Below are 10000 nucleotides of genomic sequence, written 5' to 3'. Positions count from 1 at the left end.
CTGTGTACAGAATATGACTCTTCCCAAGATAAAAGGCCATAAGTGTTCCATGACTGCTCCAGATTGGCTGAAATGGTTATCAGCAGAAATATATGCAGCAGTTCCAGTATAGATAACATGTATGGCATACCCAGTTTGACAGTCACAGATAACATGTATTTTTACATTACACCAGCGCCTCGTCGATCTTATATCCTGTTTAAAATAGGGTTCTCTTGGCAAACAAGGGCCATCAATTGCAAGTTCTAGGAATGGATGAAATTATCATGTAAATCCTTTATATATATTTGTTCATTATTTTCCACAGTTTTAGGAGTGGATAAAAATATCAAGTGGATCTTTAGCGTTCAAGGGAATCCTTAACGTATTTCATTATTTTGCATAGTCTGTTGTTGGAATGGCATCTCTCAACTTATTACCAGTGAACTGTGCAAATCCGTGAAGGGGCATGGTGCCGATCTTGGGGAATAAGCTCTGGAAATACTGGTATATGGAAAAACATCAGTTGACCAGTAGTCCTGGTCAACTGATGGTTTTCCATATGCCAGTACTCCCAAAGCTAATGCTCCAAGATGAGTACCAGAAGCCTTTACAGGTTTTCACATTTCACTGGTAATAAGTTAAGAGATGCCTTTCCAACAACAGACTATGCAAAATAATGAAATACGTTAAGGATTCCCTCAAACGTTAAGGATTCACTTGATTTTTTTAATCCACTCCTAAAACTTGTGATACATGGAATTCTTGTTTTCAAAGGGAGCCCCATTTTGATGCATGCTTTAAGATTGAAGAGGCAATGGTTTGATATAAAAATATGTTATTCATGGGACATGAGTCAGTTTATTACAAGAAACACTCATTGTTTTTAACATGCCTATATAGGTTCATTATTTCTTATGGACCATTATGCTGATTTATTTTTACAGTATGCTAGTCTGACCCATCCGAATCAAAAGCTTACTTTGACTACGTGAAAGATAACAAACTTACTATTTTAAATTTTAAGTCTCGTCATAATTCTGGTTTTTATACATCGATTATCAGGAAAACCTTCTCGGATTTGGGCACAAATTTTTAGAGCTTGTTTTAATTTAGATTTTCAAGTAAACTCGCTTTTTACTCCTTTCCGCGGAACCCTTTCCCTTTCTGGGTGGTCTAAGTTCCACAAAGAGGCCGCCTACTTGAAGAAATATTTTACTGGCAATATCTATCGGAACGGTAATATTTTTTTAGATATCTTCACAAGTTTATGAATGGGAAGTACTATTCCCACTACACCTACGATGCCTTTTATATTCATTACAAAATTCTGTATCCAAATTCAGTAAGTCATGAGACATTGTTGTCTGGCCATAAAATATCAGTTGATTCCAACAAGCCCTCTATGTATATGTGTGTGCACACAAACACACATTTTCCTAGATCACATTTAGGCCAGGTACATAAACAGACGCCAGATGACTTAAGAAGGTTCAACTTTTCTTTATGTTGAAAGAAGGATGCAATTGTCAGTCTTCGTTACCACCAGGAAAATGAAACACCAGGTTGAGATCTCAACTGGTTTTCTCTTCATATCCAAGACATAATTTGAGGACTGATGTAGTGGTAAACTGGTAGCACTTTAAATATAAATGCTAGAGGGACGGCACAAACGAACTTAGAGGCCAAATATTTTAAAAACAAACCTGGATATCTATACCAATTAGCTTTCTTAGGATTTATACATTTTTTTATATTTCTTTTGAAATTAATGGACCCAGTGTATGCATGCTTTGTCTGCTATAATTGGTTTTACGAAAGCTTTGTTATATAACACTAAAGTCGATTATGTTTCTGTCAAGTACATTATGCCAATATGAATGTTATCACTGTGATTTACTATAGAAATGATGATAGCCCACCCTTTTTTGATTGCCTAATAAACGACAGTAGTGGTGGGTTAAAACAGAGTGTGACCAGAATTCCTACCAATAATTTTGCCTATGTACGTTTATATTCTGGTCAAAGTAGTAAATTTAAGACGTTAACATTTCCATCCATGTATTAAGGACTATTACATATTTGTGGCCATGAATACAATAGTGATGAGATAAGTGTAATTATGCATACAGGCAAGATATTAAACTGTCCCGATTCTGTGTAAGAAATTGCATCATAAGCAGCAAAAAATTAACGATCATGATAACAACAAAGAAGCTTGAAACATCAACTCCATCTACTCACGAATTTAGGAGTTAAATGAACCCTAAAAAAAAAAAAAAACATACCACGAAACAAGCACTGATAAATAAATCTCCCGATTATACTGAAGGATGTTTAGTACATCCTTCAGTATTGGTCGAATTGGGAAATCACCGTTGAAGAGAACATAACATGAAAAGTTGATGAGGCCTACACAGATCAACAATGGATATTTTTACGTGAAAACAATCATACAATCACTTGGGGGAGTGCTAAAGAGACAGTTCCTCTAATGTACTGCAAAGTAACTTCAGTGAGTGGTTTAATGAAAGAAAGCTTTTGTAAGAATTTGAATATCAGTCAAGGCATGAATAAACTGGATCCATTAGACACGAACACTAAAAACGTTTAGATTTAAAGAAAGGTAGTAGTTGGCATTCACGGATAAAAGATGGGAAGCCACCCACACGGATCAACCGTGTTGTAGAGTAGTTGACCTCAATACTAATGAGAGAATACGGCTCCACCTGTTACGTGTGATAATATTTCGCTTCTAAGGGTTTGCATTTTGTTTGCGTGTATGATCCTCTAGATATGATTGTAAATTTCTACCACTATGTTTCACTTCTCTGTCATAATTTTTATAGATATATAGACGAAACAAGCCAGAAGTCGCCTCCAGTAATTAATTTTCTCTTGTGGTAAAGTTAAAAATACAAATCACGTATCAGTGGTATTATATTATATACATAACACTGATGCGTGATTTTTCTATTCAATATATACATCTGTAATAATATTATTACATATTTGTTATGTGCATTATATAAGTTAAAAGTTAAGTATATCTTAGTTTTACCAGACCACTGAGCTAATTAACAGCTCTCCTAGGGGCTGGCCCGAAGGATTAGATATTTTGACGTGGCTAGGAACCAATTGGTCACCTAGCAACGGGACTTACAGCTTATTGTGGGATCCGAACCACATTATAACGAGAAATGAATTTCTATCACCAGGAATAAATTCCTCTGACTCCGCGTTGGCAGAGCAACGAATCGAACTTCGGACCACCGGATTGGCAGCCGGGCGCGAAAACCACCCGTCCAACGAGGAACTTTACGTGGTAGGAATGCATAATAACTTAAAAGTTAGGTAACTCGAGAAATATTTTACAGATTTGAAGTGTATTATTATATAATAGATAATGCGCACCACTGTGCACTGACGATGTCTATTGATTTCGGGAGCATTATTGGAATGGATTTATGTGGGTCTGGCTTCGCCCTTATGTGGGCAACAGCCGCGTTTTTACTTTAATCCAACTGATGACTTTCTATCGCCTCAAGTGATTAGATCCGCCAGCAGATCGAGTCTAAGATAACGTATATTCGTAGCGAGTCTCGCTCTGCCCTACTCGTGTTGACGTACAAACACAAAATCAATAATGATAACATAACAGTCGTAAGGCGAGGGTGACAGGAACAGCAGCGGACGATCAGCGAAGATAAGATTCGTTGGTTGGGATCTGTATGTACGTACCTGCAAGAGGACTACAGGGCTGCCAATAGAGAACAAACGGAATTAATAAAAGAAAAGAGTAAATGCGCCGAAGTTTCTTTGGCTCTATAAAGTATTGTATGAAACTCTCAGCCACGGCCCATGGAACTCTAAGCCGCAGTCCATGAAACTTTCAGTCACAGCCCGGTGGTGGCCTGTGTTGTTGTTGTGCCAGACGCACGATTATGGGTAACTTTAACCTTAAATAAATTAAGATAAAAACTACTGAGACTAGAGGGCTGCGATTTGATGTGTTTGATGATTGAAGGGTGGATGATCAACGTACCAGTTTGCAGCCCTCTTGCCTCCGTAGTTTTGCAGAAAATTACAAAGCTGACACAGACTGCTGAAGAATTGTCGACTTCCTACGTTCAGTTCCCCCTGTCGTGTAGCAGACGTAAAATTGCGAAGATAGGATTGGCTCTTGAAATGATGGAGGTCACAGGTAAAAAAGTGATGAAATCATAAAAGTGGTATTATAGAGACAGATATGGAGGGCGTACAAAGGAAGGAGTAGACAGTATAGAGCGTTGGGCTCTGCTCCGGAACTTGATAAATTATGATGAAAGCAGAAGCAGTTTTTTTTTTTTTTTTTTTTTTTTTTTTTTTTTTTTTTTTTTTTTTTTTTCTCTCAATCAGTATAGAAAGCAAGTGCCATTATAACAGCCATATTGAATAGACTTTGGTTTGGACCAACCACCACTGATGATGTGAAAATTACCATCCAACACTGACCCGGCCCAGGTTTTTGTTGAACATCATTACTCTATAGTCTATGCAACAGTAACATGTTGAATGAGATCCCCCGTATTATTCTCGACGACAAAGAGGGAAGAAAAATGTTCCCCGCGAAGAAGCGTTGCGTTTTTATGATCTTGGATACATTTGCTATATGTCTTCAAATTGTATTTTCTTGAAGAAGTGCCACGGTCTATCTCTTTAGGTATGGCTAGCGTTGTGCGTATTTTGATGACACTCGCTTTCTATACTGAGTGAGAAAAGACTCCTACTTCTACCTTACGCCCCAACCCTTCCTTTGTTTGACCTGACCTTCATATGTCTCTTGTGGCTGGGGTTTCGTCACTTTTGAGCCTGTGATTTCAGTCCGCTTTAGCTATGGCATTGCCCTAGATCGAGAAAATGTGGTAACAAGGGAATGGGGCGTTATTTAGGTTTTGTATATAGTTTTCTTCTTAGACCCAGTATGTGGCGGCGTGGCTTCTCCGTGGTTATCGTCAGCTCAGCTCGTTTGCTGTATAATTATACTATATATATATATATATATATATATATATATATATATATATATTATATATATATATATATATATATATATATATTATATATATACATATACATATACTACTATGTATATTGTATACATGTGTGTGTAAACATTCTAATTTTTGAAGCTCTTGATTTCGGGTAGGTAAACGATCACGAAAACCAAAACCGTGTAGGTAAATGCAACTTGTGTGATAATTTTGTAATCAAGGTAATTGACAGTAAGTTAGCCAGCTTCTTTAAACACCACTTGCTATTCCCACACATTAAGAAAACGGCGTCTCTTCCAATGTTGTGAGCAGTCCCTACTTAAGCAACAGGAAATCTGAATTTTGGTGGCTAATTTGAATGGCATGCTGTAACTTTAAAATTCATTGCTTCAGAAACCAAACCCCGAAAGGCACCCATCGAGCTTTCTGAAAAACTAAGTATTTTGGTTGTATCTTTTACCGGTATTGTTTACACAGATATGTTAGGTCCCATTCCCAAGTTCCTCGCTGGGCGAGTGGTTTTCGCGCTCGGCTGCTAATCCGGTGGTCCGAAGTTCGATTCCCGGCTCGGCCAACGCGGAATCAGAGGAATTTATTTCTGGTGATAGAAATTCATTTCTCGATATAGTGTGGTTCGGATCCCACAGTAAGCTGTAAGTCCCGTTGCTAGGTGACCAATTGGTTCCTAGCCACGTAAAAAAATATCTAATCCTTCGGGCCAGCCCTAGGAGAGCTGTTAATCAGCTCCACAGTGGTCTGGTAAAACTAAGATAAACTTAACTTTTTTGCATCTTTTACCGTTATTGTTCCACAGATATGTTAGGTCTCTCGCCCGACCACCCTCCCTCTGCTACATAAGCTGAACGCCAAAAATCGATATCTGGGTCTCCGGAACGGCTGGACGGATTTCTGTGAAATTTAGCAAGATTGGAGGAGACCTTGGTGGGAAACCCGTAAAGCCAGAGTTTCATCCCGGGGTTTATGATGTGTATTCCGGGTGGCTGGGCTTTAATTGAAAAAAAAGGCATAACAAAGCCAATAGATCTATATTCTTATTTTTTTCTTTTTTTAATCTTGCTTTAGAAAGAGACAGGCAGAGTGTAAGAATTTATGCCTTCTTCTGAGAGAGAGAGATATTCTTATTTTTTCTTTTTTAATCTTGCTTTAGAAAGAGATATGCAGAGAGAGTGTGAAAATTTATGCCTTCTTCTTCTGAGAGAGAGAGAGAGAGAGAGAAATAATTTAAACATATAGGCCATTTTTTTAAAGAGAGAGAGAGAGAGAGAGAGAGAATAGTTTAAACGTTAAAGCTTGTTGCAGAGAGAGAGATTGTAAATATTTACGCCTTTTTCTGAGAGAGAGAGAGAGAGAGAGAGAGAGAGAGTTCTCTGTACTAAGAGGATAAAGGAAAGGTGCCACTACATTAGTACATGTAACCGGTTCAGCAGGGACTAGAATGAGAGAGTAGGTTAATCCAAGTGTCTCTTTCATTGGGGTCTGCAGCAGTGAACACGGACTAATGCTCCACTGAAATCATTAACGAGCTTAACTGACGACGGTAGAGATGATTGATAATCAATTATGTTTGATCATAACCTTCCTGTTCATTAGCTTCGTTTCTTAACATTTATCACTTTGAAATGTGCTGCGTTCCCTATCATTTCATGTCTTAGCTTCTTCATTCCTGTGCGGACACTGGTGGCCATGCAGTTGTTTTCTGTTGACCTGTTTTGAAATGAAAATGACTTGGGTCGGCGCCAGGATGCCGGAGACCTTCGTGACGTCTGTTCTAGTATGCAGTTGGTACGAGTGCAATCCACAGCGATTACACACCTCTTCTTTCCTGACTCTTTGACTGACTTCCTGTCGCTGCAAACGTCTGCTGCCACATCTTTGTCAAGATTAACTGTAATGCATTCAGTTCTGGCTGACTCCTGCCCTCCCCTCCTCTCCCCTCCTTCGATTCAGTGCTTCCCCTCAGTCCGATATATTCCTCCTGGCTCTCTCGACACTGATCCCCTCCCCGTCCGATTACGAATAAATGTCGACCTTGCTTGAAGTAAATATTTTCTTTATTCTGCTTGCATTCTCCGTTTTACTGAATCTGCCACCTTCAGCGCCGTGTGTATGAGTAGCCCTCATCATAAGGCGTTCCCTCTTTTCTGGTAGTTTTGGATTTCCTTTGCAATGTTGGCTAACCTCCTGGCGCCTAGATTAATTCGCTCTGTGAACGAGCTCGAAGTTCCTTCCGGGTGGCGGGTCGTTTAGTCCCAGAATGCAGCAGCTGCGGTCGTGGGTAGGCTTTCAGAAAGTGTTTTCTACCTGATCCATCGATCCGCTCTTAATGTGTCTTGTTTTTCTCCTCAGGTGCGCTAGATGTCGGTTTTGGCGGATGAAAGGTAAATGGATTGCGAATTTCTTTAGTTTTTGTTGGCCTTTGTCTCTTGTAACTGTATCAAATTAATTGTGCTCTTGTACAATTGAAAACAACATGAAAGGAAATGTCACACAATAAACTACCAAATGAGGGACAGACATTCTTGTTAATTAACTGAGTTTGATTGCGGCAACGTCATGTTCAGATTCCCGTCATCTTAGATCGTTTGGCCTTCATAAGGGAATTTCGACTCTCAAAGTACCCTAGTGGATGGAATACAGTGGCTAGTAAATTTGGAGGCCAGTTTTATTTCTCTTTCTTTATTTTTTTTTTTTCAAAGCGGCATTATGGATTCGTCTTTTCTAATATAGTCACCTATTCCATATATGACCATCTCTCTCCTACCGCGCACCTGATGGCACTACCCCTCTACGGGGTACAAAGCCCTCAATCCATGACCAAGAGTTTGACGTAATTTTGATGTCTGTAGCACGATGTGAACCCGCATCCAGAGATCCAGAGTATCAGAGCGAAGGTCACGATGTCAACCTGACCACGAAAAGGATAATAGTCTACGTATTGCTGCTCATGCTCACAACTACCTGTTGAATTCAGATACATTTGTTCGAACTGAAATAGACCCATCCTCACAAGTGTATCCAAAAAGAGTGACGAATTCGAGAAGATCAGAGGGCACTGTGGTTATTGCAATTACACACACATACACACACACATTATATATATATATATATATATATATATATATATATATATATATATATAAAGTTAAAAAAAGCTTTCTAGGAATAACAGTCCTCATTGTCAAGTATCCTATAATTAAGTCCTTGTAGCAATTGTATTAAAACAAAGAATAATTGTGTGGTGACAAAGTAATATATATATCTAGGTATCTATATTATATATATATATATAGATATATAATATATATATATATATATATATGTGTGTGTGTGTGTGTGTGTGTACTATATATTATTTATGATTTGAGCAAGGAAGTATAACACACTAGAAGTCACTTGCCATACGACAGAGGAATCGAGAAGAGCTGGTTTACTAATCTGACGAGACGAACCCGTGAATAATTGCGAGAGATTTTTCAGGGAACGTTCCGCTCTTGAATCTTCCTAGGACATGCGAATTCACGTCACGTCGGTGAATGGGAGCGTGTTTGTTTCGTCAATATTTGCTGTATTTGTGCTTCAAGTTGCATTATTGTAGAGAGAGAGAGAGTGAGAGGGGGGGGGCGGGGGTTGGTAGGGGGGGGGACTCAGCAGGTAGTAGGCGGAGCTAGGGAATGGATGCAGAAAGCGAGCATGTTTGGTTACTGGGCAGCCAGACAGAGACGTCGACAACGAAGCCCCCATCATCATCATCATCATCATCATCATCATCAGTCGATAGAGCAAGCGACTCGTATAGCCAGTTCAGTTTACACTGTCAGTGTGCCTGTGGCGTCGGGTGACTCAGTACTAGTGGCGCGTGTCCTGCTCTCCGGAATTGCAGCTATTTCTTTCCCTCGGAAATATATGGCAGTGCTTTTCATATGTGAATAAGTATAGTTCTGGGTGTGTATGAAAACACACGTTCTATCCTTTCATGGTAGTTTGAATTGAGAATCAACTGTGATATATTTGTAAGGATAGCGTCGCCGATTAAGTTGCGCGTCATTTTTTGTTTTAATTATGGTTCATATACAGTTGTTATTAAATTAATTTTGTTAACCAAAAGTGAAACTTGGGAACGGTTCCTTATTTCAGTGGATATAGAACAGTTGATGCGGCGTGATATACTCCGTGATATACATCGTCTCGCCCCGCAGAATATATCATTAAGGTAAAATACATAGTTTTTAGTATAATTAATTAGCTCTCTCTCTCTCTCTCTCTCTCTCTCTCTCTCTCTCTCTCTCTCTCTCTCTCTCTCTCTCATTGCTAGGACATTGTTTTTAAATAATGCTGCCGAAAGAAAAGTACACCAACAGTCCTTGCTGTCATTTAATATTTAGATCCATTTTCGTAAAGAAATTCAGCTGTGTCTAATGTTTATGACATCGAAACAAGATACAAGAAATATCAGAGGCCTTTTAGGTGAAGGAAGTTGAATGCATGTAAGTTGGCGTTAATTGGTTTCCCGAGACTGTCACTTGATTTCGGCAATATTTTCGTCTACCTATATACTTGGAATTATTTCATAAACATGCAAATCATGCACTTGCAAACTATATTAGATTCAAGTCCATAATAAAATTTCGTGTTTCCCTTGTGCAGACAATAATTATTGGCACTAGTTAGAGATTAAAACGTGATTTTGTTTTGTTTTGTACTCTGTCATCACAAATATTCTGAATGTGCATTCGATGGCACTTTTATTATTATGTCCGCCTTTTTCTCTCTTCTATGTTTTCGTGTCACAAAAATAAATCTGAAGGATATTGGTAGCTAGTTGACAAATTTTACCTCTAACATATAAGCTGTACATTTATGACTTTGAAAGTCTACCTAATTTTGGGTGATTAATTAAGGTGTTCCTGTAGTCACGGATCTATCAATTAAAACTATTTTTTATCGGTTGTGGATGTTATAAGTTTATT

The 10000-nt window shown here is 38.6% G+C and overlaps 1 long non-coding RNA gene across 2 annotated transcripts in view; it reads left to right on the top strand.

The window, feature by feature from the left end:
• Positions 1-10000, top strand: part of LOC135217342 (uncharacterized) — a 222594-nt gene that overhangs the window by 49058 nt on the left and 163536 nt on the right. The window contains exon 1 of one of the 2 annotated variants that reach the window (XR_010315109.1): positions 8783-9243. The exons of the other annotated variant lie outside the window; for it this stretch is intronic. This is a non-coding gene — a long non-coding RNA (uncharacterized LOC135217342). Of the gene's footprint in view, positions 1-8782; positions 9244-10000 lie in introns of those variants that run through there. 2 annotated transcript variants of the gene reach the window in all.

This window comes from Macrobrachium nipponense, chromosome 7, assembly GCF_015104395.2.
Source record: "Macrobrachium nipponense isolate FS-2020 chromosome 7, ASM1510439v2, whole genome shotgun sequence".
In the NCBI taxonomy this organism is placed as follows: domain Eukaryota; kingdom Metazoa; phylum Arthropoda; class Malacostraca; order Decapoda; family Palaemonidae; genus Macrobrachium; species Macrobrachium nipponense.
This window is presented reverse-complemented; position numbering and strand designations above follow the sequence as displayed.